This window comes from Serinus canaria, chromosome 8, assembly GCF_022539315.1.
Source record: "Serinus canaria isolate serCan28SL12 chromosome 8, serCan2020, whole genome shotgun sequence".
Taxonomy (NCBI): domain Eukaryota; kingdom Metazoa; phylum Chordata; class Aves; order Passeriformes; family Fringillidae; genus Serinus; species Serinus canaria.
Genome location: NC_066322.1, coordinates 6,607,411 through 6,633,565, shown reverse-complemented (window position 1 = coordinate 6,633,565; position 26,155 = coordinate 6,607,411). Strand labels below are relative to the sequence as shown.

General features: G+C 40.6%; 1 protein-coding gene across 1 annotated transcript in view; it reads left to right on the top strand.

Moving 5' to 3' along the window:
- Window positions 1-26,155, top strand: part of ELAVL4 (ELAV like RNA binding protein 4) — a 96,362-nt gene that overhangs the window by 26,721 nt on the left and 43,486 nt on the right.

Below are 26,155 nucleotides of genomic sequence, written 5' to 3'. Positions count from 1 at the left end.
ACTTAAAAGCTTATGAAATGTGCAATAGCATCTAGTTTTGACAGATTTTTTTTTAATAAATTACTGTTATGATCCTAATGATACAGAAGGAGAGGTTGGCTCTGCTTTCCACATGGAACAGCAAGTGATGAAATTCAGGGAGTTCATTACTGGAGGGAATTCTGCATCTGTCAGCAGCATGTGCAGAGCTGCAGTCCTTATCATGGCAGTGTCCATACCTGGTGCTGTGGGCACAGGCCCTGTGTATGGAGGAGTCTTGAACACACTAAGACCTGACTGATGCCAGTGGAAAGAGAAAAGAAAACATTTGTGTGTCTAGTCATCCAGGTTGCTGAGGAATGTTCTTTGCTAGTAGGAATTTCCTAAGCATCCAAGTCTTTGTGCCCATGTGGCAGCTGAGAAGTGACTACAGCAGGAATGGATAGAGTCATGTCATCATCCTCCAGCCTGGGATAGTGTCCCAACCAGCTGAAGAGGGTGGCTTCCTGAACAGATGATTGCTTCTAAATAATTGGCCTCATTTTCTGTGTTGACAGTCTTCCAGTTAACAGTGAGGTCAGTGGGAGTAATTGGTTAATAGCTTCATTGTGTCTTAAATTTAAATAGCACCATTAACCTCAAAGGTCAGGAGCTGAAATTTCCACTACCAAACCACAGAATTTTATGGTGTGCACCTATACTGCCCTGTTACTTTGCAGAAAGCACAAAATTATGGAAGTAATCTGGAGAAAGACCCAGCACCAGTATGCTGGAGGGATTTTGCTATTTGTTGCCAGCAGTTGAAATTTCTCGTCAAATATTCCACAGCATCACTGATGTCTGGCTTTCCTTTACCCACAGAAGTAGGACCCTCTACCACAGCAGAATAAAATCTTAGCCTTTAATGCCTTTAAAAAAAAGTAAACATATTTTTTTGCACACTAGGTCTGTGTCGGTTATATGTGCTTTCTTGGAACATTTTAAGTGAATTTTTTAGGCATGGGACTACAGAAAATGTTAAAAATAGACAACTGTTTTGTTTATTATGTGATTTTAAAGTTCCTTCATTGTACCATGTCAGAAGAACAATTAAGTTTTATCTGAGCAGAGCAGGGTGTCCCTAGGTGCAGGTTACAATGCATCCAGTGATACTATTAAAAGAAAGATTGTTTGTTGTTGCATTGGGGAATCCTTATAAAACATCAGGAAAACTGCCTGGAAGAATATAAATGTGTTCAGGCAATGGAGTGAAATATTCTTAAACTGCAGGGTGATGGCCTGTAGCTGGATAGGTTTTCAGAGCAGCTGTTTTGATGTGATTGTTGCTTTTCCCAACAGTCATAAATTGGATGTACTAGAACCCTTTTTTTCTTAAGGCTTTGCTGTTTGGAGGTCCAGAATCAAAGCTTTTGTCATGAAAGTGAGATTATCTAGCCTAGAGTTCATGAAATAAAACTTTGGTGGTTCTTTTTTTCCTTTTGATGAGTTGTTTACATGCTTCCAAACAGGTTAGGCTTTTTCTGTGTACAGACCAATGTAGCCTTGCAGGATTTGCGTTGTGTAGCTGTTATGGGTGCATTGAGTGTTGGCCTTGGTGTGGGTCTGTGTCTGTGCTACACTTGCCTTGCTTGAATTGCTTCTCACTGAAGTACTTATTTGTCCTTGTGATCAGCTGTGCTGAGTCAAATCAAGGATTGCACTGTGGTGTTAAGAGACCCTAGAGTAGCCAAAGTTCATTTAGGTGAGGGTTGGTTGGACACCATCTGCTTTGGTCACCTGGTAAACCCATGGTGGGATTGGGCTGACCAAAGGTGGACTTTCTGCTGGAGCAAGGCTCCCCTGGTGATCATTGGAGACCTCCTTATTGGGCAGCCAGTGAAGAAGAGCTTGATTTATCTTCCTCTCAGAGACTTGTAGAGCAGGCCAGGTGAACTGTGCCCTGGAAGTGACCATTTCCTAGAACCTCCTGTACAAAGGGCTGGAGAGAGTCTCTACCCAGCAGATGGGTAACCTCAGGTGAGGTAAACTCATCCACACTGGTCTCTAGGACTGGTAGAGCCCATCTACTCAGATGCAGCCTTTTTCCACAGACTGGAGAAACCACAAGCAGCCTGGCTGCTGCTGCATCTCTATGTGCCTGTTCAATGAAAAAACAAATCAGCTGTGGCTGTGGAAGAGGCAGTTCAGCACAGAAGTAAACTCACTCTTGGGTGCCAACCTGCCAGCTTCTCCAGCTGGGCTGACAAATCCCTTGAAGCCCTAGCACCCAATATCTAGTGCTAGGTAACTGTTACATAAAATTTATTTGGAAGGTTAGGCTACAGAGCAACTTTTATACCTATTAGCATATTTTAAATTTTTTTAATGAAGGACAATATTAAAAATACCAATTGTTCAACTGCCCTACTTTAAAGGAAGTTAAAAATCATCTGCCAAGGTATGTCGCACTTAGCAAAGACAAGTTTAAAAAAAACCATAAATCTGCATGCAAATCTGAGACCTGGGTAGGAAAGCTAGAGTCATCTTGATCCCAAGAGATGAGCTCCAGGAACTCTAGAGGGCAAAAAGAAGAGCTGCAGATGATTTTTCAGTTGTCTTTCTTTAGCCCCTCCCTGATTTTTGAGTCAGTATGGAAAGCTCAGTGTTGGCATTTCTTTTCTCGTAAATACTTCTTCAGTTCTGGTTTTTATACCTTCTCTGTATTTTACCTTGTCTTCTTTATTATAAAATTGTCATTTCTGTAATCTAAATTATATGCTAAAGACCTGTGTTAGCCATATTCACGAAGGAGCTGTTTATTCCTGAAATTTGGGTTCCTTATTTAGGCAGCTTACCTAACCTTTATTTCTTAAGGGATAGAAATAAAACAGATATACACAGGAAGCTTCTTGGAAGTCCTGGCACTTGTATATACAGGTGTAAGCTTAGTAAAGCCATTTTAAACTTTTTCTCCTTTCTATCTTCCTTGGTTGGGGGACAGGTTACTTGAATGGGTTTAGCCAGAAATTACTGAGGTTTGTTTTTTTTTAATGTATGAAATTGTAATACTTATTTACCTTCTGCCTGCTGCTAAAATACTCTGTGTAAGTGCCAGCTGCTCTAATGAGAGGTAATTTGGACAATTAATAGCTCTTGACGCTTTTTGTTGTCTTCATTCTCTTTTGTATCTTCCCTGGTTCTGCATCCTTCCTGTGTAATTGCAAGTTGCAGGAGACATAACCCTTCTGCATGCTGCTCACAGGTCTCCTTTGATTCCTCCTGTACCTCTGTTCTGATCCAGCCACCTCGCACTCATCTCCAGATCTCTTTCTGATCATTGTCTCAAAGCTTGGAAACATCAGCACGTTAATCCCCTTTCAGGTTTTTTATCTTTGTTCTTGTTATTGATATTATTTGGCCTGATTGCGAGGTGTATAGCACACTGTATTACAGATGGGCTTAAAGCAAATCCATCAGCTGTTCTAAAATTAGGCAATGCTGGTTGAAAGACCCTTTTCACATTTTTATGAAGGTTTTTGTGCTTATACATAGACACATTAAAAATGGCTGAACTCATGTAAATCTCCCTGGTAAGTCTGGAGTTCTTCAGTGTCTAGGTCCTTTCATTATTTACAAGTAAATACATTTTAAAAATGCAGTCATAAATCTTTGAAAACATCTTCATTTGTACTCAGTTGAAACTTTGCTAACTGTATTATACAAAATTGACAGCAATGTAGATATGTTTTAACTCTCCCTGTAGGTAGGATTGAGTTCTGCTTGTAGTGATAGGAAAGCAAGCTGTAGGATTTAGGATGTCTGTCGCATGCAACTTTTACTATCTCTGAATTTAAAAGGAGGAAAACAAAATCAGGGGACTGAAGGCATTAAAATCTCTATTCCTGAGCCAAAAGTAAAAGAATTACTGGTACCTTACTGCTGTGTTAACATGTTTACCTGCAGTGTATGCTGCCTTTTGCTTTTCAGTCTTGCGGTGCTGACAGTGGGTTCTTTAAAATGTGTTGAAAATTGGCCAGGCAGGACATACTGGGACCAAGTAGATGCTCTGTGTTGCAGAGCAGCAGTTCAGAGCTGGGAGAGGAGTGTGGGGCCAAGGACATTGCTGGCCTTCAGACTTGCTGGGAAGGTGCTGAATCATCTTCTCCAAACCCTTCTTGCACTGCAGCAGAGCTGCTGGCCCCCTTCCCTGGCTGGCCTGTGCCCTGGCAGTCACAGGAATCCTTTGCTGAGGTTATTCACTGGCACACATGCATGCCTAAATCTGTGTGGCTGCCCAGCTTCCAGTTGTGGCACTGAGGATGTAGTTTCTATCACTACTAAGGCTTCTCTCACCCTCAGAGCTATTTACATCTATTCATTTTGTTACCTCTGTGCTCTGCTGTGCCCTGGAGAGTTTTGTTCCAGTCTCCTGGCGTTCAAACATAAGTATCCACAGTGGGGTTTGCAAATACACACATCTTTGGAAAATTGGCATGTGATACTTAGAGCAGCTATGCAGCATCCAAATTACACATCTCATAAGGCATGAAAAAGAAAGTGGGCAAGCAACATTAAATAGCATATTTGTGCAAAAGCAGCTGAAGTGTGATTTCTGTGGGAACTGTGACTACTTGCCTAAGCTTTGTGCATCTAAATTCCTCATTTAGGGTTCTAAGTATTTAGGAAGGCTTTCTGTCTTGTTTTGTATCTAGTGTCTAGCTCTTTAAGGAGCTAGAGCTCTGACTACTCTTGATTCTTCCTCTGGGTTGGTGGTTTTTTTTCCTTCTCTTTTCTGGGTTCAGATCCAAAAGGTGGTAGTTTTTCCAGGTAGCCGTGTGTTATATTTCATCTCCTTGGCATCAGGAGGAATTTCATTGCACCACACAGAACATTGCATCGGCAGCAGGGCTTGTACAGCTTGTCAGTGGGCTCCACAGCAGGGGCAGGCTAGGAGGCAGGGCCAGGTTCCTGTGTTTGAGTGGATCATTAAATAAAATAAATTAATAAAACCTCAGGACCATGTCAGTCATCTTTTTCAACTAGTGTTTTCTCAGAAATTGTATGGTGGTTTGTTTTTTTTTAATGTGGCTAGTGTTCACTTATCATGACTTACATATTTTGCAGTGAAACCTTAGAGATTTTACTCGGTTTCATGAAATACATTAATTCACTAACCTTTAAGAGCCTGAAAACCATTTTCAATGTCATGCAAGGTTAGTCTCAATCACCCACTCCTGCTTGATTTCCACAGGACAGTTGGTAAGGTGTTTTATTTTGCTGGTTCTTTTTTAAATTACTCAGTAGATAAAAAAATTATGTACATATACACCTAATTGTAGCTATTCAAGTAACAGTGGAAAACCCCCCTTGTTGTGTGAGTAAATAACCTGTTTAGCCATTGTTTCTCCCTCTACCCCCCAGTCCCTCCCACCTCCTGCACACATGTACAGTGAAGGACAGTCAGCTTAATTGGGGCTGGTTTCTTTCTTTCTTTCATGTTCTCTTAGCTGAAATCTGACTTTGGGTTAGATGCCATGAACAATTCAGCTCTAGCTTTCTCATCTGAGTTTGTGACTGTCAGCATCATATGAGTTAATGTTTGGCTTTTCAGTTTCTTGTAATTTCACAGAGGTTTTTAAATGAGTTAATTTCTTCTCTCTGTGTATATTTATAAGGGTTTTGCACACCTTCGTGTTCCTGTTTTCTCCTAGTGCACTTTTTTAGTTAGTCATGCAGTGCATTTGCATGGGGTTATAGGTGGTGGAGGATATTTTAAATTATTATGAGATCTTCTGATGAAAACACTGTGTGAGCTCAGTGTTGCTGAAGACAGTGTTGATGTGGTATCTTGAACTGGAGGCTGTTTCCACAGAGGTTCTTGAATTACTGCATAGGACAAACCTGGGTGCTTGCATTGTGTAATGTCCTTTCCCTGCCTGTTATCTTTATTAAATCATTTTGTACACAAGATCCATCTCTTGCTAACACATGCCTCTCCTTGGTTCCTCATCCACCTGCACCCTCCCATCTGTCAAACAACAAAATAACTCTTTGATAAGAATTAAATGTAAATTTTATAAGAGGAATGTCTTGAAAAAGAGTAAAACTGTTCTAGAGATAAATGCTTAGATCTCCAGAAGAGTAGAAAATGAGGTGATGGAAAATGCCAGGTTGTAGTTCACAGGCAGCAGCATTTAAATGGTTTGCTATAATCATATTAGGATAGAATTAAATTGAGTTCTTTATTTTGTGCTGCAGTGGAATAGGACTGTTACTGATCATTTTCTCCTCCCTCTTGCTTTGATGATTAGTGTGAAAACTCAAGCAGCAAAAATTACAGGAGTTCTGCAGCAGTGCAGGGAGACAGTGGTGTGAGGAGGTCTGACTTGGAGTGTTGTGTCCTTGCACATGAGAGCTCTGGTGCTTCCCTAATAGACTGAAAATGAGACCACTGCTGCTTTATAAGAGGTCTGTTCCAGCCACATTGCTCTACAGCTTGGCAGATGGTGGCATGTGAATTGTTTCATATTGATTGGATGGGTTTGCCTCGGGGTAATAGGAGTATGGGTCCTTAAAGATGTAATTCTAGATAGTGTTTTTCTTTTTATTTGAAAAAAAAATCCAACAAAAATGTGCATTCGTAAAATCCTCTCTTTACATGAGAGGGGTGTGTGGTAATGAAAGTACTGAAGTTATGTGGAAATAAAAAGTCCTTAAATAGATTATCAGAAAGACCAAAAAGCCAAGAATACTTATTTACTAAGTGATTACGTTTTTGCATTAGAAGAAAGTGACACTTTTAATTAGTGTTCAAGGCATATGGTGAATGAGAAAATAAGCTTATTTCATGCAAACAGAAATCGATGCAAATAACCTTTCTCATATAAAAAGGGATGACTTGAAACTCAATACATATTCAAGAAGGTTAAGTCATTACTGCATCACTTTAATATTAGTTAAAGGCCAGCAAAGAAAATCACTACTCTGCATATACTTACTCAGCATGGATTGCTATAAGTGAAAGGAAATAGGTGATGGTGCTTTGTAGTTGGTAAATCTAAAGAAGCCCTTGTCCATCTAATGCATTTATTCTTTAACCTCAGCAAATAACCTTTTGGGTTCTGCCTTTGCACAGGTAGTTGCCAGGGATGCTCTGGTTCCTCCAGCAGTTCTTCCCAGCTGGTAAAGACATTTTGTGATGCTCTTTTATTGTTCTTTCTCACACCTCTGCTTTGTGCTTTCAGTCTTGTAAATGTTGTTTGTAAATCCTTCTGTATGAAATGACTTTTCAAATGTGTTTGTACAGCACCTAACACAAAGATCCCAATCTCATTCATGCCTCTGGGTGTTGCTGTAGAGCGTTGAGTGAATTGGTATTTTTTATAGTAATGGAAGTATTTCTTGAGGTATTTGACCTTAAATAAAGTGGTAAAAAATACTTAAATAGCTTGCAGACATGATGGAAAAGGGACAGTTTGATACCTTGGGAGACTTAGGTGCTATTGAACACTGGATCCTTTCCACTCATTTCAGTCTTGTGCTCTGATGCGTGCAACAGTGGTTTAGTAAATGAATTTAAGCCACAGTAAGTCATAGCAGTATCTTATCAAGTTGTCTTCAATTTGCTTGAAGGTATAGTTCAAATTTTCTAGCAGAATTATTTACATGCTGAATTTTATCTTCCCATGAAAGAACCCTCTTGTGAATGTAATGCTGATTTTTGTTCTTCTGTAGTACAAACCGGTTAGTTGGTGTGCTTTCCCTTTTAATTTTACTTTGTTCTCAAAACTGATTGGATTTTACCACTTTTGCTGAATGAAAAGCTCCTGTATAAATTTTAAGGTCCCTTTAAAAAAAAGGGTTAAAAGCTAAGTGATTTTAGGGTTTTGTTCATGGGCTTGCTGCTGGGGAAGAAAGGGCATAAAACAGTGACCATTTTTTTCCTCCTGCTTGATAAGTGTAGGGGGGATTTACGTTGTGTATGACAACCAGCAGCTATTCCAAGAAAAATCTTTAAGATGGTTACTTGGATCTGTGTACACTGCCCACCTGGTGGTTATGGAGTGAACTGTTACTTTAAAGAATAGTTTAAACAACAGCCATGTTTGGGGCAGGCTAATCTTGCAAAGAGAGCAGTACATATAACAGGAGTCTACAGTGTGATAAGGGGAAAATTCAGCTCACTGACTAGATGTTTTAATGTGCGAACTCTAGGGAAATAACATATTGACTATTCTGTTGTGCGCAAGAAAATTGAAGAACCCTTTGCAGACAGAGGGCTTGCAAAGGATTCTTTCTGTTTCTCTTAACCAAAATCTGTGGCAAGATGTTTGAAATCAGCAGGACGCTTAATGCTGCTTTGTTAAATAATGAGGTAATATTTTGTCACTTTTTCTGGGCAGCATCTGTTTTTTCTCCTTTTTCATATGTTGGTGAAGGATTCAGTTTAATCTTATGCAAGTAAGAGATTTTTTTTAAAAAAATCATTCTTCAATTTATTATTTTTTTCCTTTTGATGCTTTTGGAGAATTGGGTTGTCTTTTATTTGCGGTTTCAATCGGCTGCTGTTGCCTAGGACATTATGCCACGTAAGGCTTCTAAACTGCACAGAGTAGGTAGTTATTAACGCTGAATTGGCTTCTGGTATAGTCCATCTGGGCTCTGTATGAGAGAGCTTGCTAGCGGCTACTGATGCTAAGATACCCGCAACCTTTGGGATGTATGCGTGGTGGAGAGGGGCTCAGTGATATGAGATCACTTCTTTTAAGGGAAACTGTCATTAATGAGTCAAGAAACTGCTCATTTATGGTAAGGAGAGGGAGGGGGGGGCTGGGAAACAACCCTGTGATTTCATTTTTATATTGGATTAGCTGTTTAAGACAAGTTTCTTTTTGTGGGGATGGAAGATTGCACTAAAAATATGCTTTGCTCAGGGGCTTGCTGGCTGATGCTGGAGAGACTGTATAGAGAATCTGATGCTTTACAAATGTCACCACCGTGATGCGGTGGTCAGTCCCTTTCCCTGAGAGATAAATGGTACTATTGGAAACACGAGAATAAGGTTGACTTTTTCAACAATAGGATTCTGCCTTTGTCTTTCCAGAGAGAGGCCTCTGAGGATGTTTGAGCATTTGTTTTAGTGTTTCTCGGAAAGGCTGCGTGTGTGGGGTGCTTTTTGGGAAAGCGGTCAGTGTGCAGAGTACCTGGATTTATAGATGGATAAGATTAGCTAATTTTTGAGAGGAGCAGCGTGCGATTATTGTTTCAGAAAAATGGCTGAATCTTGATATGCACAACGAATTTATAGTAACAAAGTAGTCTGAAGTTGAAAAGACTTAAAAATAATTTCTGGATGCCTTCTCTGGTGTTATTAACCCCTGAATAGACCTTAAGTAAAAAATATGCTTTACAGATCTAACTTTAATATTTGATGTATATTTGCACGGGAATCTGCGGTAATATACCAGCTGTTGTAGCATTTTGATGTTTGTGTATTCAGTCCAATGGGTCACCTAAATTTGAGTTAGGAAATGTATCTTATAGGCTACTTTATTCTATGCTAGTTTTTACTAAGCTACAAATGTGCTCAGAGAGATGCGTGGTGAGAGAAATCCTCTGCAGCCTTTCACATTGTTCATATTTTAATTTAATTCAGTGCTCATTCCACGAATAGATTGTATGATGTTTTTTAAATGTGATTTTTCTCCTTGCTTGGTTTGTGTATTGCTGGATTTTATGAGCTTTACTACATTTCATATGTTTTATTGGTGTGTTTAGTCTCTGTGTGTGTTTGAGCGTATCTATGGTTTAAAGAAATTTAAAATGTACTGAATGTCAGTGCCTAGCTTAGTAGTGTAGAGGGAATATTTATACTCTTTAAAAGATGAAACTTGTAGAACAATTATTTGATTTACGTGTTTTGAAAATGGTTTTGGTGGTTTGTAGTCAGGTTTTCTTTCTCTAGGAAAGAGCTAAGTGAGCTTATAATGTGGCCCATCCTAGCTTTCTCGGGTTTCAGCTCTTACATTTAAAAACGCTTTCAATGGTACTGATTTTTTTTTTTTTTTGTAAAAGTATTTAGTTGCTGAAATGAATCTGTGGATGGTAAAACTAAACGATCATATGTGTATTAGTAGGGTAATACTCGGTTGCTGTAGTTGAGACAAATGTAAATTCAAGGCTCGTTGTAATTACAGAGTGCTATGCCTTGTTACTTAGTACAGAACATGCTTTAGGAAAATAGCTCTCAAGTAAAGAGAAAGAAATGAAAGCTTCCTAACTTGTGAGAATTCTTACAGAACTTGCCGTGGTCGGAAGGGGGTAAAATATTGCTGTTTGGAAGTGAAGTTTTGTTAGTTTGTCAGTGGCAGCGAGCGGAGGATTAATGAGTGTGCATTGTTAAGTTAAGCACGTTTCTCGAAGGCTGGAAAAGAAAAGTCTTTTAAATGCCCAAAGTTCGCTGTTGTTTTATTTCCTGTCGAGCTGAAGAATAATGAAGCGAGGTGGCAAAATGATTCTGAAATACTACTGTCGTTCGGGGGGAGCGCCCGATAAAGAGGTGTCTGCTGTGCCTTAGACATTGTCAAGTGGCAGCAACATCAAATCCACTCCTTTAAAAATACGTATTTTAAAAAACCTCACCGGGCGGAAGGAAGGAGAGATGGGTTGATTATTAAAATCAATAGTACCTGAAAATAAATGCAGCTTTAAATGCACGTCAAAGTGCTTTTGTTGTGCCTTTAAGCCTAGAGGCAGATCATTAAATATGCATTTCTCCGGAAAGCAACTGTCGAAAAAGATAAGGTGGTTAAAATACGCCGGACCTGGGAGCGGGGCGCGCAGGAGGTAAGGAGATGTAGGCACTGGAGCATGGCCGAGGTATGGCACCGCCGGGCCCAGGGGTGGGAACGGGGCGAACCGGAAAAAAAAAAAAACCAAAAAAAAAACGGGGCTGCGTGTTGTTTCTTCAACCGGGCCTTAATTACTAGACACAAGCAGCAGTTCAGAAATCTGGTCTCTGTTGTTGTAGAGGTCACCGCATCATTAACATTGTCAATCTGGCAGCGGCTAATTTCAATAGCACCTGATGTCGCAACGCCTCCCCCCCACACACACCACACACACCCTCCCTCCCCCCTCCCGCCCCCCCCCGCGCGCGCGGCGCGCTCGGCCAATCAGCGCGCGGCGCCGCTGACAGATGGTCCCATAAATGGCGGTAAAGGGGCGACGGCGGCCGCCAGTCGCAGCAGGGCCCGCGCCGCTCCGCGCGCTCCGCTCCGCGCGTCCCGCCCCGCGCCTCTCCGCGCTCCGCCCGCCGCCGGCGCCGCCGCCCTCCCGCCGCAGCACCACACTGAGACAACGAGATAATATACTTAGCTATTATTATTATTATTTATTATTATTATTATCGCTGCCGCTATTATTATTTTTATTATCGATAATAATTTCTCGCTGCACAAACGTCTAGCAGTGTGCTTTGTGGCTCTTCAAAAAAAAAAAAAAGAGAGAGAATAATAATAATAAAATAATTCCCTGAAACCTTAGCAAAACCGTTAGAAGAGTTGAAGCCTTTCAAGACACCCAATATTTGCCATTAAGAATGGTTATGGTAGGTATTAGTAGTTTTAAAATCTGATCGTAGCGGGTTTCTATAGAGGTAGATATAGAAGCTAACATACAGGTTTTCCCCGAATCTGCATCATTCTCAGTCTGTGTTTTCCCATGAATTTAGTTTTCTGCTACTGATCTGTTTGTACATGATCTCTCCCTTTCCCCCCTCCTCCCTTTCTCTTTCCCCCTCTCTCTCGCTCTCTCTCTTTCATATTTAATGTCTGCGTATCCTTTAATAAAGGATGTACTTTGTCATTTTAAGGTAATTGCGATTTCTCTCAGAATAAAGAGAAAAGCTCATTTCTAATGCAAGGCTGGTATGTGGCTAACTGAAATGCAAAAGGAAGAAGAGGCTTTTTTTTTTTAAGGGTGGGGGAGAGTTAATTTCCACATTGACATTTTGGAGATAGAAATGCAGAGCAAAATCCTTGGGGGGGGTGGGGGAAAATGTTTTAAAAAAAAAAGCCTCGAGATTGGTAATTTTGTTTTTGGTGGACTGCGCAATAGGTATGGTAATTTTAAAAGAGGGTGATTTATATGAGCTTCAGTAAATGCTGCATATTGTATTTCAAAGAGTTTCCTGTCGTGACCTCATAAAAAGAGGAGGAGGCTTGTATGTGTTGCAGTGCCTAGTATATGTCGATTTTGTTGCATCGTTGGGCAGCAGCGCTGTAAGAAGGAATGTCAGCTTTTACATAACGCTCTTTTTGCTTTTGACTCTGTGAGGGGCTGTAAGGGTCCATCTTTGTGATCACAGATGGAGTGGAATGGCTTGAAAATGGTAAGTGAACGGGGAGAGCCTGCTCGTGGGGTTTTGTCTCGATTCTCGTGTGCCTCGCGAATTTCTTTTGTTCAGGGCGGCGGATCGTGAGTCATAAAATAAAATTAGGGAGCCTTGTTTATTTTCTTTTTTTTTTTTCGGTGGGATATGTCTGCCTGTGTGTGTGCTTATGTATCTGTACATCCATTTACCGTGCCTAGCTGCGATGGCACTCCACAGCGTTTCCATTGAACGTTGCGTTTCAGTTGAGCGCGGATGGTCTCTGCTGACAGTCACGGTGTCATGGTACCGCGTGTGCCTGGCGGAGCGGGCGGCCGATGATGCCTTTTAATCTCCGTTCCTTTTACACCAGCCTTAAATACAAACCTAATAATCGCCTCTAAAAATCCAGGTATCGCGTTTCCCATGGAGCCGGTGCTGTCGAGGATGGATGGATGGATGGGTGGATGGATGGCTGGCTGGATGGAAGCAAGGGTGTGTTTTTTTGTGTCGGGGTGGGGGCTGGGGTTGGGGGAGAGAGCCGTGTTGTTTTGTGCTTTTTTAAATGCCGGGAGAAGTCAAAGCCATTTATGTGAAAAATAGTATTTCTATTTTTAGCCCGTATTCTCCTGGTGGAGGAGCCCGGACGTGCTCATCTCGTCCCCTCTTTTGTGCTTTTCCTTACAGATTGTGCAAAATGGCATGATCAGACACGCAACTGCGGGCACCGGGGCTGCGCCGAGCGGGGCGACCCGGGTGGGGGCTGGGGCCGCCCGCACAATACCCGGCCCTCCTGCCAGCCCCGGGATGGGGGGGCGCGAGGACCCCCCCCTTCCCCCTAATTTAACGTTTTGCAGACTTTTGCCGCGGATATTTATTATAACCGGGGAAACAAAGCGACGGTCTTTTCCCATTCTTACAGGATTGTCTTTGTCTAGCTGCTTGTTTTGATGGGTGTAAAACAAATAAGATTAGACTGAGCAGCCGAACTGAAAGCGATAGCTGGGAGGAAAAGCCAATGAAAGGTTGCCGGGGAAACGAGCATAGGGGAAGCTGAGTGGGGGAGCAGGTGGCAATCATGTGGGAATACTGCAAACAGTGTAAAAAAAAAAAAAACTAAAAAAAAAAAGAAGCAGGGGCTACCTCGATTATCTCTGCTCTTCTTTGTGGCAGTCACAACTTTAATTATTCTTTATAAATAGGTGTTAATTACATTTCTGGCTCAGGCTTACAGTGATTTCTAGAAATCTGGTTTTAAGCATCTGTTCTTTCTCCTTTGCAAAAGAGGGTTATCTTTTTTTTTTTCTTTCCCCCTCCCTGCTGTGAAATTGTACGTGCAAAAAATTGCAAGGAATCCTGTGAGGCAGTATAAAAAAAATGTAAATTATATTGAATGAAGTTGACAGAGGTATAATAGTGAACTCCCACAGCTGATAGCTTCTGCAAATCATTTCTTAGAATTTTCCAGCAAATGTCCCTATGAGAACAGTAGGTAGAATGAATTTACCCTAAGCAGTGATTTTGTGTTAAGTGATATTGGTATTTTTACGAAATCAGATGGTTATATGGCAGAATAATCAGTTCAGGGGAGTTCACCATATTTTAGGGTTTAGGCACTGAGAGGAATTTACAAAAATACTGAAATGATTCTTCTCTTCGTCTCCGGCCCCACCTTTAGCCACAGTCTGTTCTGTATCTGCTGGAGCAATATCCGCTTCCAGTGTCGGGCTCCTTATGGCAACTCTACTTTTTAAACCCCAGCTGAATATTTTGGTAATAGTGATGGTCTCTTAATTGTAGTGGCAAACAATAATGGGAAATAGCTGGTGGTGCTAGAAGTGTTAAAAAAGCGTAGTAGACTAGTAAGTGATAGACGGTAGCGTAAAAGATATAAAAATGTGGTTGCCCAGAAAACGTTCATCTATCACACATCAGGAGGCATAAGAAGCAAAGCAAGAATATAGAACACGCCTTTCTTTCTGTCTTCGGATTTGCAGATATTTTTACTTTATTCCTTTCTCTGGTGCAGGGTTACTTTGAATGCGAATTCAAGCAGGGATAGTAGTGCTTGGTTGAAAGAGGAATTTAAAAAATTAAATACCCTTTTTAATTTGTTTTGAGTATTGCTTCTGCTGCAGTCCTTTCTGTGAAAAAGTGATTGAATGGCCCTCTGAAAACTGCACTGCTTTATAATGTAGAGGGGGAGAAAAAAAATCTTGAGGGGGTGTGTGCGTGTGTAAAATTCCGTATTTTACAGTCTGTGCATGTGCAGAGATGCATTCTGACATGCATTGTAGTGGTACGTGAGAGTAAAATAATTTTTCTTCTGTCCAAAACAGAGATACTGTGTTCTAAATCTGTTAACTTAGTCATGACAATAAATAAGGGTGCCTTTTATTATACACAGCTGCATTGTTTAAGAGTCATCAGCTAGTAGTTACATTTTCATTTTCTGTTCAGTTTCGTGTTTCTACAAAGATTTTAAAATAATGAAATCCTTGTTTTACGGTGCACGTGTTCCTGCCCTGATATTCCTCTTTTCTTTGTTTTAAAAATATATTAATGAATACAGCCTGCATGTACATAGTGACATTTTCTTTCTGCATGTAAAAGATAGCATTGTAAGTCTTCCTATAGAAAAATAGCTACTAAGTTAGTGAAATAGAATTAAGATTGCTAGTAATACTAAATGATGAAAATGTAAAACCTTTCTGTTGAGACAGAAAGATACAGAAAATGTAGTTGTCCTTAGACATGACATCTTTTTTTTAAAAAAAAACTGTTGTATTGGTGTACTAGTCAGAAAGGAGGCAATCTTACAATAGGATATTGATGCAATGTGAATACCAGCCATCAGTTTAAAATCCTGTCCTCATGTACTCTGCTAATCAAGTTCCCATGTTAGATACAGGGATGCCTCTCCACTGGTGACTGGCTTGGTTGCCTCCTTTGCTTTCTTCCTCTTTATTAATTTTACCTTTTTGAGCACTCTCAAAGAGAGCCCGAGCTGTTGTGACAAAGGATGGTTACAATGAGCTGGAAGGGGTATACTTAAAAATCCCATTTGAATGGGTTTGAAATAGTCTTCATCATCTTTATTTGGTCCTGTTAAATATTGTGACTCTATTGAAAGAAAATCTAGTTGCATTAATCTTACATATATTTAATGGATTAATTTTTAAAAATAATATCCTCTAACTTACAGGGAATGGGTTTTTTCCTCAGCCTTCCTATTTGGTATGCTGGGAGTGTACTAATTAAATGCAGGTTATTTTCTGTGAGTAATTGTCATACTGTTGGTACCTAACCTAGAGCCACTCTACACCCTGAGGTTTTTCAAAAGAAGTAAGGTATGATTGCGTCCCGGATTCTGGCAGGGGAATTTAGTGTCTTCTTCGGGAGCTTGGACTTTGAAAATAATTTCAGCAAACAGCCCAGGCAAGAAATGGACAGTGGCAGAGAATATTATGGTGAGAGAGATGCAGATAACTTGACAAATCCTCTTGTCTGTGTTGGCCATCTGTGTCCTCTGGACACCTCATTTACATGCCTGGACACATTAAAATGTACATTTGTTTGTCTGTGGGACAGCTAACTGGATACACTCCGATGCACTGGCAAATACTGCAATGCAGTATTTTTTCAATGTCATTGGGGTTTTGGGGGAAAAGTGGGCACAGGGAGTTTTATTGCAAGAGAGGTGATGTTAAAAAGCAAGGTACATCTGTAAGGGATAGGCCAGATTTTGCAAAATTTGCTAATCTTTGATGGAAAGTCACCCCTCCCCCTTGCACTCCTCTCCTTCTCTTGCTCTTTTCCTTTCTGTGTAGGGTGGAGGAAGAGATGGGTACGTGTGTATTTGTGTGTGTTTGTGCATGTGTATCTTCCCTTCCCATTTGAATGGCTGATAAGGAAAATGCTGGGATTTGGATGAGGAGGGAAAGGGCGTTTGTGTAATGTAACACTTCCCAACTGTTTCTGCAAATGTCCAGGTACCAGCGGTGTAGGACTTGGAGCAACTTTAAAAGAAGGCACATTTTAATTTTCTAAGGAACTTTATGAAGAGGAGGGCAGCGTTGCAATTCAACAAGTATGATTGATAGATGAAATCCTAATAAAACATGTTTAAAGGATACCTGTACCACGCCTTAGCCTTTGGGTCTGTTTAACTATTTGAGATAATGTAAAAGGAAGATGTTGGAGAAACAGATACTTAGTCTCCTTGCTTGCTTTTCCCCTCAAATGATCAGTCTTTACTTTTTTAAATACTGGAATATTTTAGGTGCAAGGGGATTTTGTAGGTCACTAGCTTTACAGCAAGAAGAAGAAAGGGGGGAGAAAAGGTCTCAATGTGTCAGAGGCAGTAATTGTATAAAATTAGCCATCTAGAAAAGGCAGGAAAGGCTTGGAGGAAAGAAGGAGGCACTAATATGTGAAACAGCACTGTGCTAGTTGGGGAGATAATGAGTGATAAATTTGAACTGGTGCAGTGGTGTGATGCCCATTAATTTCTCAGAACCTTGACTTTGCAGGTTTGTTACTCCGTTGTTCACACCTTTAATTATAACTAGTTTTGGATGATAGCTTGGGGCACTGAAGATGAGACCTTTTGTTTGTTGTTTACTCATTTAAATATTCAGAGTTTGCAATAGCATTGGAACATCAGTGTTAGAAATTAAATACTCTCAGATGATATTATAATAAGAATGCAGTTAATTCTTGGAACTGCCTAACATTGTCTTATTTGTAGCATTTACATTGCTTGCGTGAATTCATTAAGAATTAGCACAGCAATATTAGGTTGAGCTTTATTTTCTGTAGTGAAAATCTGTGTGCCCTAATGGAGCTCCTGATGCTTTATTGATTATTTAGAACTCAAAAAGTAGGGAGGAAGTGGATAGCCCGTCTTAGCTATTGTTCTACCCTTGACAGTGCCTTGCATGAGGACTTTCACCTCAATGGCTAAGAAAATCTGTACAAGTCAGGAAATGCTGGGAACCAGTTAGGAATTGTTAATTAAATGGGGAGACAAGACAGAATATTAAGAAAATAATTAAAACGAAGGATAGCTAAACCTTTGTGTGTCCTTTCTGGAAATGAGATGTAGTTGCACAGTGTAAGATAGGAACCTGGCTTTGACAATATTTAGAGGCATGATGTATAGAAAATGCTGTAGTACGGCTTCGTTGCTAAGGCACGCGCAGTTGCGTCAGCAATGCTGTTGTGATGGGAAATTATTCGTCCTTGAATTCCGGGGCAAAATAAGCTTTCATTTATTTTATTCTTTTAAAATTAAACTTCTCTAATTGCTATAAAATTCCGTACACGTTGCTGCTGGTAGTCTTCCCAGTTTGGAGATGTGCGCCAGCATTTTTTCGGCGTCAGGGTGGTGACATTTGGTGGCTTTGGAGCATTGGGGACCCTTGGAGCTGAAGGTGGCGCGATAACGTGTGTTTGTTTCAAAGCAGACACCCGTGACTATGGGAGGTGGCTCTCGCCTTGCAGTGCTTCGAGAAGGTTCCTCACGTAACGCGTCTGTGCCTACGTAAGTGATGTTGGTGTTGGCAGAGGGCAGCAATGCCCCTGGAGCCTTTCCAGTAGCGCCAGCCCTCCAGATCCAGCCGTTCCGCCGCGCACCTGGTGGCTCTCGCCGAGCTGCGCGAGGAAACCCAAACCGCTTCCCCGGGGTTTTTGCTTCCTGAGGGACACTTGGTGAGAAGGTCCCACCTGATCTCCATGTAGAGGCCCCTAAAGGTTGCTGCTGGAGCAGGTAACTGTGCCCGGGTCCTACCTGTTGGCCTGTAGTTGCATGCGCTCTCCTTTGGAGAGTCTGAGTGGTTTCCTGAGCGCTTCCAAGTATTTTCTCCTAGGCTGAGTGCTGTTGAAAAGCCTTTGTAGAGACATGAGGGATGAAGGACGCATGTCCTTCTTGCTTTTCTTCCTTTTAGGAATCTCTCATGGTTGCATTCTAGAAAACTAGCGAAGACAACAATTTACTCACAATTTGTAATTGAAGGAGAACTGCCTCCTCTTGTAATGTTATGTCTAATTGCCCAGCAAGGGCATGGAATTTCTGCTACTTCTGGTCAGGAAAGTTGCCAGAAGTCCTTGTTTCCCTGCTTTTATTAACAGCAAAACTGATGTCTGAGTTTAAGAATTGCTGTTGCTAGACTGAACTTCATTAGAAGGTTTGGCAATGAGGATTTTTTTGTTTAATACATGGATTAAGACTCTTGATGTCTATGAAGTGCTTGGTGTGTGTGGAAGTCAACCTGGTTCTAGTAGTTCTGATTAGAGAGGGTCATAAACTACATGGGCAAAATACTAACAAACCTTTTTAAAGAGTTAAATGCTAATCTGGAGGCAAGGCCAGGCCTTTTTTCAGTCCCCTTCAGCTGATATGTAGACGCCTGTAGTCAGCGGCAGTTTAATGTTAGGTAACGTGAAATTCATGACTCAACGGCATGAAATAACCCATATTTAAGTCACTACACTGTGGTGGAGTGTTAACACTTTCTGCTTTGGGGATCAGAGGTATTTGGGGTATTTTTTTTTTCTTTTTGCCTGCCTGAAGGGTTTATAAATGTGACTGTTAATTGCAGTACTTGTTTTAATCTTCTCTTGGTCCTTCTTAATCTTTTAATGGTGGTCGGTGACTTTTACTATGTGCAGAAGATCTTGTGGGCAAAAATGTTATTTCTGTAAAGCAGAAGGCACAGTCACGACTCCGTAGAAGTAATAATGTATGTAAATAAATGCTTCTTAAATAAAAATAGTTCTAATATATCTTTGTTCCAAATGAAGTTACTGGCAGTAGATGAGTAGGGGGAAGTTGATTTTTAGCAGAAAGCATGAATGCTGGAAATTCTTCCTAATATGCCTGTGCCAGCTATACTGTGACAATGTTGCTGTTAATTCCCTTCCTGTGAGAGCAGCTGTTCAGGGAATTAAACTCTTTGCTTGATGTGGAGGGTCCTGCAAAATTCAGTGTGCAGCTACGGTGGTGGCCGTGGCCATTTTTAGTGTGGCCATTGATAGCATCTAACTCTGATCCAGCACAGTAACATATTGTTCTTTAGCCTAACTGGGCCAGGACAGAATTATCATTCTGTATTTCGTGTGCTCTGTGAGAGATTCCGGAGAGCACTTCAGAATTTGACATTGTGTTTGATAATTTATAGAGCACAGTTTATATTTAACTGTAGACATACTAATCCAGGGAAAAAGAGTAGTATATTTTTAGAATCCTTTTTTTATTGTCTGCGCTTGTCATCACCCAACTACTGCAAGAAGTGCTCGCAAATGTAAATGCTCAGATAGAAATTGAGTTTAATTTCCATCGTTAGTCTTTGCTAAGTGCAAAAGTGAATGTTACTTGTGTGATGTTCTCTGTGGTGATCAAGGAGCTTTGCAGCCATGCGTAGCTGATGCGGCTGCTGGAGGAGCCACGTTCTCCTCCAGCATTGCAGCACCAGGCTGGACCAGGACACTTGGGCTGAGTGCCTCCATGGCCAGGGTGCTTAGGTGATGTAGTAGTTTTAGTAGTGACAATGTGACATCTGTCACTGGCCTGTTTGAGGTGAAATGGATGGAAGTAGATCCAGCTCCAGGTTTAAAGCGCCTGCCTGTGGCCGCTCGGCATTGTAAGGAAAGCATAGCCAATAGAGGACAGTAACTTGGTTCCTTTTTTAATACTTAAACATTAGTTCATGTGTTTTATGTTCTTAGGACATTTCCTCCTGCTGATCTCTAATAGTGGATGTTGTATTTCCAGTTGCCTTCTGATGTCTAAGTGAAATGTCATTTGTGGGGGCTTGGAGTCAGGACAGCTGGGGTGGTCTGTGTTCCCCCCTGTCCCCAAGCACCTGAACCTGAACGGGGACTGAGCTTGACAGGGCTACCACTGGGTGCTTGAGCAGAATTGTTTTAACCAAGGGATTGTTATCCATAAGGTCTGCTCACCTTTTTAAGAGGAGTTTTGGTACATTTTAAATTTCTTTCTCTTCAGGGTATGTTTGCTCATTTACATTTATTGAGGAAGGTGTTTGGTTTGGCCCATGGCATGCTTCTTTCCTGTAGTACTGCGATTAATAGTTTGTCTAGGATAGAACACAAGGATCTGTTAGCCTGAACTATGACAGATACGTACTTGATGATTGTCTTTTATTGATGAAGAATATATTCCTAATCTCTAATAAGTCTTTGCGTTTAGCGTAGATGCTTTCATGCATGAGACTGTTTGAATCTAAGCATTACTGAGATAGTTATCCCATGCAGTACTTTAAAACTTATGCTCATTTAAGCCATTTTGTAGGTAGTTTTGTAAGACCATCTGAGTAAACAGCTACCTGTTCTCTCAAAGGTGATTTGTTATTTTGCTCCCAGAAGCTTCTCAAACTTACAATGTCTATTATCTGCTCCCTGTCTTTAAGATGGTGATGGCATATTATTTTCAGTAATTCTTTGTAACTTTGTCTACCATAGGACTGTTACAGAAGTAAGAATGCTTATGTTTTTTGAGAAGGTTATTTCCATAAGCAATGTTAGTGTGATACAGAGCTGTAGACTAGCTGGTCAGTTGTGGAAAAGATGTAAATTTATTTTTTATTTTTAATATAGAAAAGTTTTAAGAGAAATACTGATAGCTTGCAGCAGGCAAAAATTTCTAATGATGGAGATAGGACTTAGCTGAACATCATAGTTTCTATTTTGGGGTCTGTCTCGCTTAGACCTGCAAGCTGCAGTATCCATAGAGATGCTGTTGCCAGCAGTTGAGATGTACACATGTTGATTAGTGTTTCCTAATTGCATTTAGCAGTGTGTCTTCATTAACATCCTGTTGAGGACAGAGCCTTAAAACATCTTGGTTGGGTCGTGTGTTTCACTAAGCCATCCATTCCTGCCTAATATAAGCCTGGCTTTGCATGAAAAATATATGGGCAACATTTTCAGAAGAGTTTATGGCTTAGGAGCTGAAATCCTATTGCAGCGAACTTTAATGAATATTAAATCGCTTAAGGGCTTCTGAAAATTGTAGCTTTTTGTTTCTAGAACTTCAGTAGAAATAACAGCAGTGGGGGTTGGATGTTCCTAGGCTTCATGGAGAGCCTGCACTGTCCTTGCTTTGCTTTGCCTTCTGGTAAGTAGATGTTTTTAGGTTTCAGTATGGCTCATAACAGAGATTTCACTGACTAAACTCTGGGGTTGCAGATGATTCTAGATTATTTTCTTAAAGGGAGGAAAACATTAAAGTGGAATTGTGACAGGTCTACAGCAGCTGAAGACTTGCAGCTGTCTGCTTCTTTCATGAACATGTACGTCCCCGTGGGAATCTGTGCGTCAGTACACAGTGCTACATACATATTCCCAAGTCAGTAATAGAATTCAGTTACAGATTAGCAATATATAACTCAGTAATAGAGTCAGTAAACCAAACAAGTAAGTAGTGATTAGGAAACAAAACTGAGCTAAAAATAAAATTCAGAAAGTAACCAGAAATATAAAAAGACTCTCAATTTCCTTTGCTTTCATTTTAGTGTATTTTTAGGCTGCATGTCCTTTAGACTGAGAATCTGTCTTAAGTGTTGATCTCTACCATGTTCTTACTGTCTAATATGTAGGCTTTTGAGAGACCCTCTTCAGTAGTTCAGTTTTCCTCATGTCCTTAATGTTTTTGGCGGTATATCTGTTTTTTTATCACCCTGCTAACACTGATTTCAAACATGGCTTCTGTTAGCCACAGTCTCCTTTTTTTCCAAGAGGGACAATGCAGTTGCTGGGAGACCTCTTGCCTTTTTGGTATCTGAAACTTTGCAGCCCATGGAGAAAGAAGATGGTTTCATCAAATTTTGGTTTGGAGTGTCAATCAAAGTGCCCTTTTTGCTGAGACTTGATTTTTTTTCTTTTTTTTCCTTTAGCCTTCGTATGCATCTTGAGAGAGCAAGTAGTAGCCTCAGTGAAAAGGCAGGAGGGAATAAGAAGCAATCTGGAATGATGAAATTACTAAAATAAAGCCCTTGTAAAATTTTAGGCACAGGGTTGCCTGGTATGAATTTGGCAGAAGTAGAAGTGTGATTGAAGAAGAAATAGATGTTCCTTCAGAAGTGAAAGTCTGACCGTGTTGTCTTTATTGCAGTCCAAAAATAGTGCAGCCCTTTGAGCAGAGGCGGCGGGTGACCCCCGGAGACGCGGGTGGGCAGGAGCCATTGGTGGCCGTGTCCCAGGACAGAAGTAGGACACATCCCTGCCACCAGCCTCTGTTGCGGTCTGTGGGATCTAAGTGGTTATAGGGGTTTTTAACCCAAGCTGGTTGGATCCCCCATCTAATAGACTGGACACATCCATTTTCCTCTCCTGGTGTTTTGGGTGATGCCTTTCTCCAAAGCTGTGTTCCAGAGTGGTGTTTGAAGTCTGTGAAATCAAGGCAGTGTTTTCTCATCTCTTCATATATGAATTGTGTTTAATGGTAGAAATTATAAACTCTGGTGAAACCATTCTAAATAAAGTAGGGGATAACTAGCTGGCATTCCAAAAGTCAGTTTGCCTTAATGAAAAGGACAACTCTGATCCAGAGACAGAAGGAAACTCCTGTGCCCATCACCTATTACACTACTTTCTTCCCTACCATCTCCCAAGTGTGGTTGCTGTGGACTTCAATAAGATACTGGGAGAACAATGAAGAATAGAGCCAAACACCTCTGAGGTTTCCAACAGGCATGGTTACTTGATAATCTTTGCAAGAGGCAAAGAAAAAGCTGGAAATAGTTGATGGTAAAGCTCAGTAGAAGTTCATAAAGCATCTCACACTTTGTGAACTGGGGTAATACACAACACAGAATTATAACTATATTCTGCTTCTGGACAAACATTGTTGTCCTTATAAATGTGCCACGCTTCCCAGAAACTGCTGTGCATGGAGTGTTTGTCTGTGCACCTGCTCCCCAGTCCTGTGTGCTTCCTCTGAGCTTTGCAGAGTGCTGAGCTGTATGAATGATAATTGTAGTTCTCCTCCTCCAATTTCTTACCCCCAGAGTACCTGCAGGAAGAGTAAGAGATTATGCAAAGTATGTGATATGGTGCCTTTGTTCCTATCTTTAGTGTAGTTATTGGATGTGTAGTTCCAAGAGTGTTTTCCCCTACTGCTCAACTAGCAGCTATTGATGTTGAAATAGTTGCAGCTTATTTTGGTGTATACGTTTTGCTCCCTACTCATTCCCTTTTGTTCTTAAAGTCAAACACAAAACTGTAGAGACCATACTTTTTGGGAACAGAACTCTCAAAAAACCTGCTGTTTGGTGCATCATTATTATACTGGTTTTCTTCTTGAAAAGGTTGCTAGGAGTAGTACCTTATCAGTGGGCCAGGTTTGAGGGTAGGGTGGTGCATTACAGGGCTGCCACAGCTTCCTGTGTAACTTCAGCACTTTGCCTAGATACTTTCATCTGGTTTGACTTTTTTTATTTGACTTCTGTGAAATTTGGAATAAAAAGTAACAGGTTTTGCCTGCCTTTTGCCACTGTGTTGGTAGAGCAGCAGTCCCTGCCTTCCTGCCCATTTGTACAGCACAACTTGGTGCTGCTGTGGGTTATGTCCTTCAGGCACTGCTGTGATAACAAGTAGTATTGCCAGTAAACTTTGCATTCATTTCGCTGCAGATTGGCACAGAATATTTTGGTTTAGCATATTCATGCAGAAGCCTTTAATGGACTGGTTCAGGATAAATTTATCTATTAAAGAAAATAATTTTCTCTTTTATTTGAACTGAGGCTTGCATCTTAAAATGAACACATTTGTTGTCTTCTCCATTTGGAGTCTTCTCCCTTTTGTGCTCTGCACAATTATTGTGGCATCCATAAATGTGAATTTGCAGAAAATGTTTGAACGCCATTTCAACCTGAGTGCAGCACACTGGAAGCAAGTTAAGACGGCTGTATCTGTGCCATGAGAGCCAGAGATGGCCAGTTTTCTGAGCTGAGACTTTCAGCTGTTGCTATATTTAAAATATTAAATGTGACTTTTACTCCAAGGAAGGTAAAGATGTAGCATGTAGAAGTGCGTGTGAGTGGGGAACATATCAAAATACAGAGGGTTAGATAATGATTTGTTTCTGGGGTATTGGATTTGCCTCCAGGCAGATAGACTAAAAAGCTTCATTTTCCTCCTGTATTTCATGTTCATGATGTATTTATTAGGTAAATAATAGCAAAGTCTAGTTGCGCAGTACGTAAGCTTTAATAAAAATGTAATTGACAGTGAAATTTGACAGTTGTTGCAGTTAAGAGAATCTGTACTGGAGCTGCACACAGAGCATCATTTGCTGCTCCCGAGGTCACTTTAGAAAGAAGCCCACATGGTCCAGGTGCACCTGCTTCTTGCTCTAGCTGCAGTTGTGGTTTTGAATCAGGGAAGGCTTAAAATCACTTTCTGTTCTTTTCCTTTACACTCTGATGGGAAGGTGGCATGATGTGTCCTGAACATTCTGTGATCCTGTGCCTCACTCTGCAAAAATGTGCTAAATCCCCATGGAGCAAGTAGCAGTTTGGTGCATTTGAAACTGGGGTGGGGTTCCTGGGCTGGAGCAGGCTTGAGGGACCTGGATGTGTTTGTGTGTTCTGCTCCATGTCCATGGACCAACCTCCTGGCTTTGGCATGGTTATTCATGGCTCAGCAGATGGCAAGGCTGTGCGTGGACTGATCAGCAGCCCCTGTAAATGGGGTTTTTCTCACCTACGGAAAAGTTCTAGGGGAACAGACTTGTACTGTGCTGACTTCCATTGAAAAGAGCAGATATGCAGGGAGTTAAAGCCTGTTCCTCATTGTATGAGGGAAACCTTTGTGAATCTACATTTATTTTCTTTGAGAGGTTTTGTTTGTTTCTTCTTTTGTCATCGTTTTTCACGAGATGGCTGTGGGACCTCTGCCATGGCACCATTTGTTTTCACTTGTAAAAGCAAACAACTTGCAATGCTAATTAAAGAGCTTTTTTAGATAAAGTAAGAGCTTTGCATTATTTATCTAAACTCTTTTTTATGGGAGAATGTTCTGAGTTTGTTCATTAATGAACACTTAGAAATAATATAAAATTAGACCTCATGAATTCTTCATGAGGTGTAATTTGCCATGATCTTTTTTCTTGGCATTTAGGTGCTGTGAACAGTTCATTATTCATAGCTAACTTTTTTTGACTTCTGAGTCCTCAAAATGGATATGTCTTCATGAATTTTCTGGGATTTAAAATTTTTTTCAGATTTTGATTTTAGGAAAAAATTGTTTCTGGTGTGTTTAGAAACACTTCTCTTTAGTGCCTATAAATAACACTTAGTCTTAGGATTGTTAATTATGATTTTTTTATACATGCCAAATTAGTTGCTGTTTATTGTGCACTATGGTCAGTGGAGTATACATAATTCAGATAGCAGAAATGGGTGCTGACTATTTGCTGAATGCAAGCTCCTTTTGCTGTACATATGTGACAGCCTCAGTTCAACATTGCAGACCTTCTTTTAGGCTGAGAATGAATTTTGTAAATCTAAAAAATGTATATTTACATTTACCCAGCCATTGGCTATTGCTTATGCATGCAATAGGGAGATAAGGCTGTCTTAGTCTGTGGGTAGTTTTCCAAATGATTCATTAACTGTGCTTTGTAATGGTAGATGGATGTCACACATTTACTGTAATAAGTGAAGATTAGTGTCAGTTACTCCAGCTTGTAATAGTTGGTAATTGTAATAGTTCTGTTTATACATACAGGTATTTTTGCATTATTGTTGGAGCTAGTATTTTAGCAGGAATAAATGGAAATTAGTTGAATTAATTGAAAAAACA